General features: G+C 38.3%; 1 protein-coding gene across 7 annotated transcripts in view; it reads left to right on the top strand.

The window, feature by feature from the left end:
* KDM6A (lysine demethylase 6A) overlaps nucleotides 1-17,070 on the top strand; it is a 126,003-nt gene that overhangs the window by 559 nt on the left and 108,374 nt on the right. The window lies entirely within an intron of this gene.

Genomic DNA, 17,070 nt, shown 5'->3' on the forward strand with positions numbered 1-17,070 from the left:
TTGCTCTGCCCCCCACCCGGACCCCTTCCTCCCACCCCCACCCCCTTGCGAAATAGCCCTCGTTTGCAGCTTGGGGAACCGAGGCTGCAAAGCTTTGGGGCCGAGCCCCACTACTGGAGGGGAATAAAATTGCCAGCTCTTTTGAACGTTTGGGGACTAGATGTCACTGTTGGCTTCTGCTCACAGGGCGAGGGGCTCGGAAACTGCCGAAATTTCCCCCAAATGTTCCATCTCACTTGCCTCCCAGGCTTTGCAATTTTTTTCTTTTTGCTCCAAGCAGGGCTGTTCGTCGTCCCTGGGGGAAGGAAAAAACGTTCGGGGCTTTTCTTGTGCCTCTGCTATCCTAAAGGCGGGGTCTGGGGGCGTTGGGGGAGTTGCACGTACTTTAGGGCCTCGAGTAGTTTGCGTTCGGCTGTTGACAAGCAACTCAGTGGTCGTTGTTATACCTGAAGTTAGGTGACTATTTACTTTTCGAGGTCTTTCTGCCCTAGGAACGCCGTGTCCTCCTCTGGGAGCCTTGTTTCCTGTGTATCTGACAGGAGGCTGGGAGGGGGGATTCGGGGTGTAGTTGTCTGGTTTGTTTTCGTGGAAAGTTGTTGGCACTGTCATTTAGTTAAGTAATGGCTGCTCCTGTCGGCCCAAGATGGCGGGACAGGGTGGGAGGAGAAAGTGAAAGGGGGGGTTGTGGGAGGGAGGAGAGGTAAACATGGAAATAAATAGTAGCGATGAATAGACCTCTCCTTACCATGGTACTTAATAAAAATTACCCAGACTTATTTGCATATAGAGATCGAGTATCTTTTCCAAGCTTGGAAGCACCATTTATAAGCCTAGTAAGCATTCATAAGCGGATCAACCTGTAGCACACTTAGTTACCCATCCATAAGCTGTTGAACAAAGGCTGTGGAGTCTCAGGATTTCCGCATCAGTTTGTTATCTTCTGCCCAAAATCTGATTGAAATAAGACTTGGACATTATCTTAATTGTGACCTTGAAAGTTGGAGACTTCGCTCCCAGTGCTGTTTTCGAGAATCGTTTTCTTCACTGGCTGAGATGAGTAGGCTTGCTTTTGACACCTAGCTGTATTGTTGCAGTTGTGAAGGAAGTTTGAAATGATTAAAGCCTAGATTATTACTCAGTTGAATTTTTTTTTTCCATTTTATGTAGCCCCGAATTTTCCTAAGCAATTTGGTTTCGGGGAATCACTTAATTTCTTTGAGCTGTATTTACACTTTTATTTTTGTTATGAAATAACTTAAGTATAGAGTTTCTGTCACAACACTGAAGGAAATCTGACAGATTCGGTCTTTTTTAACTAAACTCAGTACCTTTGAAAATACAGAGAATTTGAATTAAACTTAGACTATGTAATTGTTAATTCGCTTTATCAAAATAGTCATTGGAGTCGCCTGAGCAATAGCAATCGCAGGGAGGGGGTTGCTTTCCTTGTAGCATCCCATATGGTCTCTCGACCACCCCCAGGAATGACCCCTAGGCACAGAACCGGGATTAAGTGATCCTTGAACACCACTGGGTGTGGCCCACCCCTTCAATATTGTCCCTGGAATATAGCTTTGAAATTATTCAAGCCTCGAAGTTTTTTTCTCCCAATTCCAGTATTTTAAATATTTTACTTAAATACTTGAATACTGTTTAGGTTGTCATTCTAGAAGATTAAAAAAAAAGATTAAATTGAGGGAACATTTTTGGAGTTGATTATGAAAGATTCAGTGGTAAACATTGTTAGTTAAACGATAAAGATAATCTGTTTGCTAGTTGAGCCAAGTCTAATTGGTTGTGGTAATGAAGAAATATATGTAATATGATATCTTATGTGGATCATGTGTAAAGTACTAGTTTATTCCATGTTTCAGAGTATACATATTTAAATGGATATACATTTGGATTTTAGATTATAATATTAAGCCTTGCAGTTTCTTGGCACTATTTGGTTTAGATGATAAAGAACTGATCATTTTCAATTCTTAAAATGTACGTCGTTTGTTTTTCTTGATGTTTTATATTTTTATAGAATAGCATCTTAAGAGTGAGATACTGCAAAATTCTATTATGTTTTGGGAAAGAATTACTTTGTGAAGTACAGGCAGTTTGATATGCTACTAAATATCCTGTTGAAGTAAACAAAAATCATTTATTTTCAGTGCTTGTGAGGTCCTATTATGCAGTATTTAGGTCAAAATTCATTAGTCTTTTTGTTTTATTTTATTTTTTATTTTTTTATTTTCTTTAATTAAGATTCATTAGTGTTAACATTAAGAAAATGCTCAAACCTCATAGAGTTCTTTTTTTTTTTTAACTTTATTTTTTGATTGATTTCTGGACCATACCCGGCTCACCCTGCTCATGCAGTTCTTTTTTTTTAAAACTTTATTTATTAATTGATCGGTTTTTGGGCCACACCCAGCGGTGCTCAGGGGTTACTCCTAGCTCTGCAGTCAGAAATCGCCCCGTGCAGGCTGGGGACCATATGGAATGCTGGAATCAGAACCGGGCCCCTCCCAGGTCGGCCACATGCAGATCTTGATGAGCCTGAACATAGGGAAACATATAATGTAATGCTTGACATTATATAACCTTGTGCCATGTGTTTGGATTGGATCGATTCTGAACGGAATAAGCTGGATTTCTATAGGAAGTATTAAATAATTTAGTTTCATCCATCTTTTGGACAGCCCTGGGAAACTTGGCTATATTGGTTTCAGAATTTTTATTCTCTGAAAGTTTTAGATAGTAAGAGCTGGCTTTTCTTTGCTCAGCATAGATTTAGGCTACTTGAAAGAAAAATAATGGAATAGCATAATTCTCAGGATTACTCCTGGCTCTGTGCTCAGAAATTACTCCTGGCACACTCCAGGGGTCATATGGGATGCCGGGGATTGAACCCTGATCATTGGAAGGCAAGTGCCCTACCTGCTGTGCTATCGCTCTGACTCCATTAAATGAAAAGTTTTAATAGCAATTAGCCACAGACTTTTGGTTACATTTAAAATCTTTTAAGTTAATCCTGTTTTCAGTTGGACAAGGATTTGTGTTACAGTGTAACTTAAGTATGTAGCATAGTATAGTTATAAATGTTACCTTGTAAAGTTTATAGTGCTAGAGGACTAGGAAATCTTAACTGTATCAGGAAGCTAGTGCTAAAATATCCAATTGATTCTTTTGAGTAACTGAGTTTGTTGTGGAGACAATGCCTGGCACTGGGGTTCAACTCAGGGCCTCATGTAAGCTTATCTAGGCATGTATGTTCTATTTGAGTCAAATCCCTTTACCCAAACCTAATTTTTTTTTTTTTTGTAATTCGAATAATGACTAGAAAGATGATGCAGAATACCTAGATTATGTACTTTTTATTTTCCTTTGGGAAGATACTCTTATTACAATATTTGACATTTGTAATATTTTAGGTAAAGGAAGTAATTTTACATACATTAAAGCCTAGTTTTCCAAAATCTGGTAAATTTGTAAGTAGATTTGGGGAAATCTATTGTCAGTTTTTAGGTGATATTTAAAATTGTTTTCTAATACATTTTATTGACATTTGAAAGAACAAATGTATTTCTAGTGCTTCAGAGGGTTTGTGTTTCAAAAGTAATCATATACTTTGTTTGAAAATTAGGTTCTTGATACATTTAAAACAAAATTTTAATGGACAGGGAGATAGATAATGCAGGGGTTAGAAGGCATGATTTTTGACCTGGTTTGATCCCTGGCACCACATGGCTTCTTGAGAATTGCCCCTAGAGACTCTTGATCACTGTTTGGATTTGGGCCCCATCATCACCACATCCTTGAGTCCTGGTGAACTGCTGAACTGCCAGTCTGATAGTCCAGATTGCACCATGAATGCTCCCCACCTCAAAATGAGCTTTATAATTTGTAAATGTAAAGTGGTCTAAAAAGTCATTTTTCTGGGGTCGGAGTGGATAAGGTGCTTGCCTTGCATGCTGCTGTCCTGGGTTCAATCTCTGGCATATATGGTTCCCTGAGCACAGTAGGGTGTGGCTCTAAAAATAATAACAAAGAAAAACATGAAATAATCTGATAGTTCATGATAAAAGTCTATTTACAAACTGGAATTTAAAAGTACTTTTGACTCGTGTGGGAGAGAAGGACCACAGTCATGAAAATATTGATTAGATGTATATCCAAAAAGCATTCGCAATACCCTTGTTCTTGAAGCTCACTTAACATCTCAGCTCTTTTTGTTACAGACCATTTTTCAACTGGTTTGAAGACCTGTTCAGTCTGTAGAAATAGAGATAGCACAGCATTAGGGCATTTACCTTGCAAGCAGCCGATCCAGGACGGATGGTGGTTCGAATCCCGGCATCCTGTATGGTCCCCCTTGCCAACCAGGAGTGATTTCTTGAGTGCAGAGCCAGGAATAACCCTGAGCGCTGCTGGGTGTGACCCAAAAAGCAAGAAAAAAAGAAAAATTGAAAATCTTGGATCATATGGCATGCAGAATGGGTGCAGGTATGCAGGTGAAAGAATGATGTTGACAGTGTAAAAGAACTTGCTGGAAAGGTGCATTGGAGTCATTTGTAGCAGTATGTTAGCTGTAATGTGCATATGTATCAGAGTTACTTAGTCAGTCGTGGCACACAGGACTGAATAGAAATTCCTAGACTATGTGTGTGTTTCGGATAGTGTGAGAATCCTGGGCTTGCTCATTCAGACCCTTTTCATGCACAGATGGAAGTGCCTTTTCAGTAAGTATTTCTAGCTAAGCTACTTAATTGTTGCATTATTCATATCACTTATGTAAACGTTTAACCCCTTATGCTACATAACATATTCCAGGGCTGACAGAAATAAAAGCAGGAGAAGCATTGCCTCTGTAGGGTGCTCTCCCAGTTCATGCCCTCCTAGAGTCTTTCACTTAGATTCAGCTATTTGTGGACCTGTTCTTTTGATTTGAGAATTTTCAGAAGTTAATCAGGTTTTGAATTTTATATTCATAGAATTAACTTCAAAATTAATCCTTGCTGGCCATGTTTTTGGTGGCAAAATGCATGCTTTGCATGTGTGTGGCCCTTGGTTTGGTCCCTAGCACAAAAAATAAAAGTAAATAGAAACTTTTAATAAAGGTAAAAAAGGTTGGAGATAGTAAAGCATATAGGCATTTTTTTTGCAGGTGATTGTTCTGGTTTAACTCCCCAGTAGTGAACATGACCCCTGTTGCTGCTGGATATGATTCCTGAATCCAGAGCCAATAATAAACCCTTCGCTCTGCGATTGAGACTTTTCGAACATGGTAAATGTAGTAAAATCCCATGAAACAAAGAGAAATTAAAACCCAAAGTTAATCTTGGTGTTTTGGAAATATATTCAAGAAGTTTTAAAAATTATTTGGAGTATAAAGCATGTTTAGGATCATGAGGTGGGGTGAGGGTTTTGGGCCTCACTCGTGATACTTTAGGGGCTGCTGAACTTTTCACTGTAGAGTTATATATTTAAATTCTCTCTTCACTCCCCCCACCTCCCACCTTAGTGGTGTTGGGGCTAAGCATGTACCATATTTTCCGGCGTATAAGACAACCCCTTACTTTTCCTGTTAAAATATAGGATGTGAGCACATGAAAGCCTCATAGCAGTGATGACACCCACATACTAGCTGGATGGGATGCGGCACTCCTCTGTTTGCCCTGAAAGATTAATCAGGACAGGCAGAGGACTGAGTGATGACACCTGCCAGCTGCATGGGATGCAATGGTAAGAGGGGTGTGAATCACTCATCCCTGAAACTGGAGTAAGTTTGAGCATGCCAAATACCTGTGTATAAGACGACTCCCGACTTTTAAGAAGTTTTTCATGGATTAAAAAGTTGTCTTATACGCCGGAAAATACAGTACTCTAGTTTCACTTTAGACTGTCTTCCTGGTTCTAGGTATGTAATTAAAAAAATAACCCTTTAAGCTAGGGGTCTTTTTTTTTTTTTTCGTTTTTTTGTTTTTTTGTTTTTTTTGGGTCACACCGGCGGTGCTCAGGGGTTACTCCTGGCTGTGTGCTCAGAAATAGCTCCTGGCAGGCACCGGGGACCATATGGGACACCGGGATTCGAACCAACCACCTTTGGTTCTGGATCGGCTGCTTGCAAGGCAAACACCGCTGTGCTATCTCTCCGGGCCCTAAGCCAGGGGTCTTAAACTTGCGACCCGCGGGCCGTTTGCAGCCCTCCCTACAATATTTTGTGGCCCTTCCCTAGAGAAATCTTTTTTGTTTTATTTTGTTTTAGTTGTTTGGGTCACACCCCCCAATGTTCAAGGCTTACTAATGACTTTGCACTCAAGGATCACCCCGACTTTGCCTCCTACGGCCCCCAGGTAAATTGAGTTTGAGACCCCTGCTTTAAGCACACTAATTCTGAGTACACCAGAATTATAATTTGGTTGACTAAAGGTTGATTTTATACTCTATTGTGTATACAGATATAGTCAAGAGATAGTCTTTGCTTCTGAACTTGATGACCCACCATTGGTATGAGGTGAATTATCTAGAGAAGTATCTTTTTAAGTTGTTTTTATGTGTTTTAAGTAGCTTTGTAATAGTCACACATTTTACATTTTGATTTTTAGCGTTTGTTTAATTGCTGATTTTATTTTAGGTACTGATTTGGTGGCCCAAGTTGACATTTGGAAATATTGAGAAGTAGAACCTGGAAGAATGAAAGTTATCTTTTATTAGGATAGCTTTAGATTTCTTAGCTAGTTTCTAGGGCATTTGCCAATTGAGGTTTTTATTTATTTATTTATTTTTTAATCCTTTATTGTTTTGTTTATTTCTTTACATTGCTAAATATGTTGAAATCATACGGTTGTGAACAGATCTTGTAGTTTTGACTGTGGTTGTTTGTGTACATGCTGCTGCTGTTTATTCTTGGGAAGATTGGGCTTTGTTAGTTATGAGTATTATGTAAGGTCATCTAATTAATTTGAATTTAGAACAGTGGAAGAAAGTTGGTTGTTTTCAGACTACATTTCTAATTACATTATGGTCTTTGTACTTGAGTACAAGCCGAGTTTTTGCAGCATAAAATTTGTGCCCAAAAACCCGAACTCAGCTTATACTCGGACCATACGGTTATTTGATTCGGTGTGTGCACACCAAATCAAATGCACATAGTCTCCAGTTGTCTTCTGCCATCTGCTGGAAGGGGTGGTGCTTCAGCTCAATCCACAAGTCTCTGTCTGCTGAGCTGAACAGGTAGGCAGCTGAACTGAACTATATGCCACTGAACTACTTAACCCACAATATTCTGTGCTTTGTATGAGACCAAAAGCAGTGACGATATCTGCGAACTCAGTGATGATGACAATGTCTATGCTGATACCCTCACATCAGATGCAGCTGAAGCCCTGTTTGGACATAGAGAGGAGGAGGAGGAGGAGGAGGAGGAGGAGGAGGAGGAGGAGGAGGAGGAAGCCAGTTTTGAAGGATTTTAACTTTGTGATTTAGTTTGATTACCTGTTGAGCTACAGTTTTCTGTATTTTATTTAAAGTTTTAAAGTTATTGTTGCTAGTTTCCAGTTTTTAGCAATAAATATTGAAAAATGTTTAACCTACTGATTCCTCAATTATTGTCACTGCTTTAGGTATATATTTTTATTTTGAAATTTACCATTGGCTGCTGCATTTTTCAACTCAGCTTATACTCAAGCCACTAAGTTTTCCCAGTTTTTAGGGTAAATTAGGGGGTCAACATATACTCGGGTCAACTTATACTCGAGTATATAGGTATATGTGGTGCCAAGAATCAAATAAGGCAAGCACCTTACCAGTTACACTAGCCCCTAATTTTATTTTAAAATTAAATTTAATATAAAAATTCTTTAATTTTTTTTGTGGTGGTTGTTAGGACTAAAGGTTATGATGTTGGGAATTTCCAACTGCAGTGCTGCCCTGAGTTGCTCTCAGTGTGGATTGACGAAATAATTGAAGTTGGTGCTTCATGAATGCAAGACAGGTGCTCTACCACTGAGCTCTCTTGGGCTTTGGTGTTAAATCTTTTTCTGTTTGTTTTAGTTTTTGATCCACACCCTGTAGCATTCAAGGGTTACTCTTCTTTTGTGTTTTGTTTTTTGTTTTTGGGCCACACCCAGTGGCGCTCAGGGGTTACTCCTGGCTCTCTGCTCAGAAATTGCTCCTGGCAGGCACGGGAGACCACATGGGATACCGGGATTAGAACCAACCACCTTAGTCCTAGATTAGCTGCTTGCAAGACAAATGCCGCTGGCCCGCTGGCCTCTGTGCTATCTCTCGGGCCCCAAGGGTTACTCTTTTTTTTTTTTTTTGGTCTAGTGGGTATTTATTAGGCTTTATATTCCCAAAATATATATATACATTTTCTTTAATATACATGGAACATTTTTCAAAACTATGTGCTGGCCCATAAAACATACCCCCATAACATAATAATGATAGAAATTGTACTATCTATTTTCTTAAATTGTAATGTGCTCAAATTAGAAGTGAATAAGAGTAGACACAGAAGAAAAATTTTAACACCTGAAAATTAAACAGCTCACTTCTGAACAACCAGAGCATCACAGATGAAGTTAATGAGGCAATCTAAAAGTTCCTTGAAACAAAGTAAAACAAAGAAACAATTTATCAGAGTTTGTTGGACACGTTAAAGCTATATACTAAGAGGAAAATTTATAGCTTTACATGCATTAAAATAAAAGGGCCCTACATACATAATTTAATAGCACAACTTAAAGATACTGGAAAGTGATCAAAAAATGAATAGAAACTATACAAGGTACTGACAGAACTTAAGAAAAAATCTAACCCCATTAAAAATGGGGAGAAGAAATAAACAGACACTTTTTCAAAGAATAAATACAAAGGGCCAAACAGCACATGAAAAAATGCTCTACATCATTAATCATCATGAAGATACAAATCAAAACAACTATGAGTTACCCATCTCACACCACAGAGACTGGCACATATCACAGAGAACAAAAACAATCAGTGTTGGCAGGGATGTGGAGAGAAATGAACTCTCATTCACTGCTGATGGGGATGACGTCTAGTCCAGCCTTTCTGGAAAACAATATGGAGATTCCTCAAAAAACTGGAAATTGAGCTCCCATATGATCCAAGTATACTGCTCCTAGGGATATACTCTAGGAACACAAAAACGCAATAAAAAATCCTTTCTGCACATCTATATTCATTGCAATGCTATTTACAGTAGCCAGAATCTGGAAATAACCAAGATGCCCTTCAACAGATGAATGGCTAAAGAAACTCTAGTACATATACACAATGCAGCCATCAGGAGAGATGAAGTCGTGAAATTGTCCTGTACATGGATGTACATGGAAACTGCAATGCAGAGTGAAATAAGCCTGAGGGAAAGAGACAGAATAATCTCACTGATCTATAGGTTTTAAGAAAAGTAAAAGTCATTATTGTTATAATCCCCAGAGATGAGGGTTAGAAACCCAGTTCACGATATGAATTTACCACAAAGAGTGGGGAGTGTAGTTAGAAAAATAACTACACTGACAACTACCATGATAATATTAGTGAATAGAAGAAGTAGGATGCCTGTCTCGAATACAAGCAGGGGGTGGGGGAGAAGGGAGATAGGGGTATTGGTGGTGGGAATGTTGCACTCGTGAAGGGGGTTGTTCTTTGTATGACTGAAACCCAGCTACAATCATGTTTGTAATCATGGTGTTTAAATAAAGACATTCTAAAAATTCATATTGTTTAGTAATCCTATATATATAGATATAAGATTACATGTATATATATATACATACAGGTGGATTGGCTGTAGAATCTTGATATAAAACATCTCAAATATGTTCCTATGAAAAGCATGCACTCAGCCCATTGAATTATCTCTAACCCCTTACAATACCTTTAACATTGACTAACAACGTTATGTTAAAATCCATATTCTTAGAATATTTTTCCATTTCCTTACCGTTAGAGTTTTTTTTTTTATGTCTTTTATAGTTTTTGCTAAGTTGATTCCTAGGTACTTAATTTTTGTTTTATTGCTCTGCCTGTGTATATGTGTGGTGTGTCACTCTTCAGTGCTGAAGGGAAACAAAGGAGCTAGGAATCAAACTTTGGAGTCATACATGAAGAGAATACAGTCTCCCCTTTGAGCTTTTTCCCAAGCACTGTACTTGATATTTTTTGTATACAATTGTAAATGGATTGCTAAAAAATTTTGTAGTGTGTTGCTTGACTATAGGAACACAATAGACTTTTTTTTGTCTACAACCAACTGTGCTTAGGATCTATTCTCGCTTGGTCCTTAGGCTGGATAATGAATCTGGACCTACAGCATGCTACACATACTATATTCTCAAGTTGTTGCACTATTTCTGTGGCCCAAAATGCAACAGAATTTTTGATTATTGATTTTGTGGCCTGCTACTTTACTGTATGGGTTTTTGTTTCTGATTATATTGCCTTTAGGGTTTTCTATGCACACTATCTACAAATAATGACAGTTTGTCTTATTTTCCAGTATGGACCCCTTTAATTTCTCTTCCCTAGTTGATGTGGCTAGTACTTTAAAATTGTTTTGAACAAGAGTAGTGAAAATGGATTCCTTTGCCTTATCTTCACTGATAGGCTATTAAATTATTTGCCATTAAGTATGGCATTAGCTGTAGTTTTGTTGTATACAGATAGCTTTTACTGTTTACAGGATACATGTGCTGTATCCTGAACATTTTTCTGTGTATTAATTTTGGAGTAACTTTATGCTCATAACCTTTTTTTTTATTTTTAATTATGAGAACAAAGATGCAAAGAAAGAGGACAAGGTAAAGTTACAGTTGAAGGACAGTCACCCGTAACATAATTCTCAGAAGAAGTCCCCTTGCTGATATCTTAACTTTGAACTTTCAGCCAAAGAACATTAAGATAAATAAAACAGAATCCATGTACAATTACTTTGTCCCTCAAGCCCCCTGATTGTAATACATTATAATATTTCTTAGCAGCAGACAAGGCAATCTAAAGCCATAAAACTTATGTAACTCCTTAGAGACATTAGAAGCATAGTATTTTTTTACATTTCCATGTACATGCATATTAGTTTAAGTTAACCTCAAAAGTTTAAGTGGGGGGCTGGAGAGATAGCATGGAGGTAAGGCGTTTGCCTTTCATGCAGGAGGTCATCGGTTCGAATCCCAGCGTCCCATATGGTCCCCCGTGCCTGCCAGGAGCAATTTCTGAGCATGAAGCCAGGAGTAACCCCTGAGCACTGCCGGGTGTGACCCAAAAACTACCAAAAAAAAAAAAAAAAAAAAGTTTAAGTGGGTTTTTTTTAAGGATTAAGAGTCAAAGGAGCACAGTAAAAACGGTGTTAGAGTGACAGTTGTTGTTTGCATAGACCCACCAAAATATGAGGGGCATGGAAAGGAATAACCTTGGCCTAAATACAAAGAGACCCTACCCCTGAAGTTTCCTGGCAAAAGACCAACTCTAGGCTCCAGGCAAGCTAGATCGTCCAATCCAAGACATTATAGTGCCAACACTTTCATTTTTCACATTGTTTCTGTTGTTGGTATCATGTTCCTGTATTAAAGATCCTGGAATCTCATGCTCATAACTTTTTTTTTTTTGGTTTTTCGGGCCACACCCGTTAGATGCTCAGGGGTTACTCCTGGCTACGCGCTCAGAAATTGCCCCTGGCTTGGGGGGACCATATGGGACACCGGGGGATCGAACCGTGGTCCTTTCCTTGGCTAGCGCTTGTAAGGCAGATACCTTACCTCTAGCGCCACCTCGCCGGCCCCATAACTTTTGTTTTAACCTTTCACAAGGGTGGCTGTCAAATTTTCTGTTATCCAAGGTCTGGAAACTTGTATTTCACATATTTTCTCTGGTTTTGAAATTATTTCATATAGGAGTAAGGTTGGGTCAAAAATAGTACAAAACATTTGTATCTGCAAAGCAGTTTTGTTATAATTTATGTAATTCATATGTGATATAGTTCTACTTTTCTATTGCTTGTATTTGAGTAGTACTTACATTTTTTAAAATTAAATCATGAGATAGAGTTACAAAGTTATTGATAGTTGAGTTATAGACATACAATATTCCGACATCTATTTCACCAGTTTTCTTTTCCTACCATCAATTTCCCCAGTTCGAGTCACATTTTATTTAAGTATTTTAAATACTTTGAATGCATAGAGTTGGGATAAGTCTGAATTTTAAAATCTTTATTTTCTTTCATTACATATTTACTTTGTTATTAAAATATTATATAACTACATTTCACTTTAGTATATCCATGTTGATCATTTCCTTTACCCCTTTTCCCCCTTACTGTGTTCAGTGAGTTTTTAATATGAATATGAAGGGTTTATTTCCTTTTAATAAAATTCTTTTTTTCTTTTAGGATAGGGACATAATAATAGTGTGTTGTATTTTGGCCTATATTTTATATTGTTATTAACTGAGGGCTATATATAATTAAATTATTGCCTTAAATATATGTGCTTTACTCAAATTGAGTGAATTCAGTTTTTAGTTACAAATGCTAAGGATTTTTCTTTAAGCTTTGTCACTATAGGATGAGCCATTGTCATCCTTATCCTTCAAGATCAGATTTAAAATAACATTTTGGGGGCTAGGAATCTGGCTGGCTTTTATAGGGCTAGGAGCATATGCTTTGCATGTGGGGAATTCTTGGGTTAACTCCTTAGCAGTGCATAATTCCTTTTTTTGTTTTTGGTTTTGTTTTGTTTTGTTTTTGGGCAGCACTCGGGTTACTCCTCTTTCTGAGCTCAGAAATCACTCCTGACAGACTCGGGGAACCATATAGGATGCTAGGAATCGAACCCAGGTCTGTTCCAGGTATTCTGTGTGCAAGGCAAATGCCCTACTATTGTGTTATCAATCTGGCCCCAGCAGTGAATAATTCCTAGCACCACTGGAAGTGGACCCTCAGCACTGCCTAGTGTGCTCATCCTAATTAAATAAGATACGAAATAAGGTTTTATTATTTCTTTGAATTTGAAAAGGTCCGGCAGTCCAGATAACACTCCGCGGAGAAATGAAGAGACGATTACTCAGGCAAAAGCTCAGGTGGGCTTTTAATCTGACCAGTCAGGGTCAACTGCTGTGTGTGTCCATAATAGGACAGAGGCAAATGACGTCGTGGTCTTCTACATTCTCCCGTATATACGATAATGGGATGGGGGTAGTGACGACTTCCTTAGAGGCGGGACATCCGCCAAGGTAACAGGAGGCATTGGTGGGGGCGGGCAGTGACGTAGTGACGACTTCCCTGAGGGCGGGACATCCGCCTAGGTAACAGGAGGTATTGGTGGGGGCGGGCAGTGAGGTAGTGACGACTTCCTTGAGGGCGGGACATCTGCTTAGGTAACAGGAGGCATTGATGGGGGCGGGAGTAGTGACAACTTCCGACTTCCCTTTTCAAATTCACACTTAGATTAAAGGTGTATTCCATTAAGGGTCTTTACAGGGAACTCTTAGATTATACCTTATTTTACCCAAAACAAAGATCATCCCTGGTTTTATCTGTTTTACTTGGTTTTACCCCCAAACAGAGTTTGTTTTAAATATCTCAAGCAAACCTGAGTGGGACTGGCTCAGGATAGGCCTCTGTCCTTACCTTTCCCCCACCCCTAGCCTGGGGGGGTGGTCTTTGTACTCAAAAACTGGCAGGTAGATTTCTCTTGATAAAAGGTAGAAGATTGCCAGACTACACGTTTTACCCTCAGCCTTATTTCGATTATTTCGTGCCGAGACCCTGTTCCAGATCCCTTTTCTCTGGGATTAAGGCTTGTGGATTTACAAGAAATGAAGACATAATTGACTCCTTGTATGGTTCCTAGGCTTTGTGTTTTGTCCCTTGAATGAGGCCTCTAAATTCAATATTCAGGTGCACAGTCACGTATCTCAGTAAAAATGTTGCTTGAGCGTTCTGTCTTCCAAAACTTCTTGCTCACCTCTTGGTGCATTCCTTCTCATTTTTTCCCAGGTTAAATTCACTATAAGATCTTGTGTTTATACCCATAACTACCATTTTTTATTATTTTCTTTCAAAAGAGTGATTGTCCAGGTTGTTTTTAGCGGAAATATTTTGCAACCCTTTTCATATATTGGCTTGCATGGTGAAAATACTGTACTTTTTGTACCATAAGATACACTCTCCCTTCCCCCCAAAGTTGAAGGAAAATGTCTGTGTATGTTATGGAGCGAATACTGCCTGGAATTGAAATCTGAGTGCTTGGGAGAGAGCATATATTAATCATCTGACATCTGCGGTGTTACATCCCTTTTATTGTGCAGACATACCACATAATATAAATAATCAAGTTAACACACTTTCACTGTCACATATAGAGAGCTTTCAATTAAGGCTATTTGATCCACTGCTGTGACTTTTATTTATTTTTTATATTAACGAAAAATTATTTAAATTTTTTTTTTTATTTTCTGTTGTTAAAAAAAAACGTTAGGTAAATGAATTTAACCAACTGTGGACTGCCGTATTGTAAATATACTTCCGCTTTGCAGGCTGGTTGTTCTCAGCCACCATCTGTCTCCTGACGTTGTCTCGCGTCACACCATTTGCTTTAGAATATTTTTAATGGTAAATGTTTAGTAGGTTACAAGTTTGGTTGTTTTTAAATTCTCCATTTCAAAGGGGTAAAGGTGGTTTTTAAGAATTTGGAGAACAGGGACCCGGAGAGATAGCACAGCGGCATTTGCCTTGCAAGCAGCCGATCCAGGACCAAAGGTGGTTGGTTCGAATCCCGGTGTCCCATATGGTCCCCCGTGCCTGCCAGGAGCTATTTCTGAGCAGACAGCCAGGAGTAACCCCTGAGCACTGCCGGGTGTGACCCAAAAACTAAAAAAAAAAAAAAAAAGAATTTGGAGAACCTTTTTTTTTTTTGTTGTTGTTGTTTTTTTGTTTTTGGGCCACACCCGGCGGTGCTCAGGGGTTACTCCTGGCTGTCTGCTCAGAAATAGCTCCTGGCAGGCACTGGGGACCATATGGGACACTGAGATTTGAACCAACCACCTTTGGTCCTGGATCAGCTGCTTGCAAGGCAAACGCCGCTGTGCTATCTCTCCGGGCCCGGAGAACCTTTTATATACACAATCTGTGAACAGATTGATTAATTTATGAAAGAAATAATAAAGTTGGTCAACAGTGGAAAAAAGTAATCAAAGATTTGAAATGGGCTCTTCTGGTAGAAGATTATATTGTTCAGATATGTTTTTGTTTTAGGACCACATCTAACAGTGCTCAAGGCTTACATCTGACTTCACACTTAGGGATCTCTTCTAGTTGTGTTCAGGGAATTTAATGGGGTTCTGGGGATTGAATCTAGGTCCACATGCAAAACAAGTTACTATACTATCTGTACTGTCTTTCTCAGGTTCCTATGTTGGTGTAATTTTGTTGGTGAGATTATCCAAAGCTTAAATTGTACTTAATTTGTACTTAATTGTACTTAAATTGTACTGTGAGAAATTTGCCCATATGAAATAAAAATCTGCTAAATAATGTTCATTTGGTAAATAACAATAGTAAAAACTTGCTTAACAACCAGTCACTCTTTAGTAGAAATATTATGGCTTAAAATGCTGAGTAAAATGTTATGCAGATATTACATTTATTCTTTTACTGGTAAGCTATTACTTATTAACTGACAGGAATAATTTATAAAACTTCATGCAAAATTTGTATTGTGCTATAAGCTAAGGGTAGGCTGGAAAACACAATGTTTATATTTTTGTTCTGTGTATTGTGTGTGCCGTGTGTGTTTTTAAATGCTCTCTTTGGTTGTGGGCCTTCATTGTGTTACAGCTTATTTAGTTTAGGATTGTTCATTGTTTAGTAAATTAAAGGACGTGCCTTCTACGTAGAAGTTCCAGAAATAAGAGCAGTCTTTTAAATGAAGTTTGTGTTTGTAAATGCAGAATCTTTTTCTGCCCTTTTCTTAAAGTATGTTCTCTATTTTTTTGGCATATTTATTATTTTAGAAATGTATATAAGGGGGCTGGAGAGATAGCACAGCAGTAGGGCATTTGCCTTGCATGCAGAAGGACAGTGGTTCGAATCCCGGCATCTCATATTGTCCCCCAAGCCTGCCAGGGGCAGGAGTAGAGTCAGGAGTAGCCCCTGAGCCCTGCTGGGTGTGACCCCAAAAACCAAAGAAAAGAAATGTATATAAGGCAAATGAGTACATATTTTGCTATCAAAGAAAATTAATTTGAGCTACACATATTATGTATTCACAAGTCACTTTGCTAAAATTGTGTCTCATACTTATCCCCCAGATTTACATTACTTTAAAAATTGATTAATCAAGACTTAATTGACATTCCTAATTTGAATAAGGACATGGTATAAATAATTTATTTGAATATATCGCACTGCATAATGTTACATTTAGTACAACATAGAGCTGTTTGGAAAGTAAGTTACTTGTTTTGACACAACAGTTTTTAAGAAATTAATGGTTTAAAAATTAGTGTGTTTATATACATGTATACACATGTTTACTAACATAGGACTCATTAGTTTTGGCTGCATTAATTAATAATTTTAGAGTTGAAACCATTTGTTTGGTGAAACTGCATTTGGCCTTTTGTCAAATTTACTAAAGTGAAAATAATTATGGGTAAACCAAGATAAAATTAATGAAATATAAACAAATAAGGTAACTTTCAGATATATACCACATTTTATCTGAACCATTATATTATCATTTTATGTGTGTGTGTGTTGTGTGTGTGTATTTGTTTTCCTGGACTTGAGTAAGGGAACACCTGGGGCCAGGGAGCTAGGGCATTTGCCATACTCTATTTTCCCTCCTCCTTTGTCATCTCAATGCTCAGGAATTACTTCTGGTGGGTTAGGTACCGTATATGATGCCAAGGATCGAATTTGGGTCAGCTGTGTACAGGGCAAACACTCTACCCACTATGTTTTCACTTCAGCCCCTCCTTTTACACTTTCTTTTAGCCGACTATCTGTGCCATAGTTTATTTGAGCTCACTAAACATCCTCAACATAGG

The sequence above is a fragment of the Suncus etruscus genome, chromosome X (assembly GCF_024139225.1).
Source record: "Suncus etruscus isolate mSunEtr1 chromosome X, mSunEtr1.pri.cur, whole genome shotgun sequence".
Taxonomy (NCBI): domain Eukaryota; kingdom Metazoa; phylum Chordata; class Mammalia; order Eulipotyphla; family Soricidae; genus Suncus; species Suncus etruscus.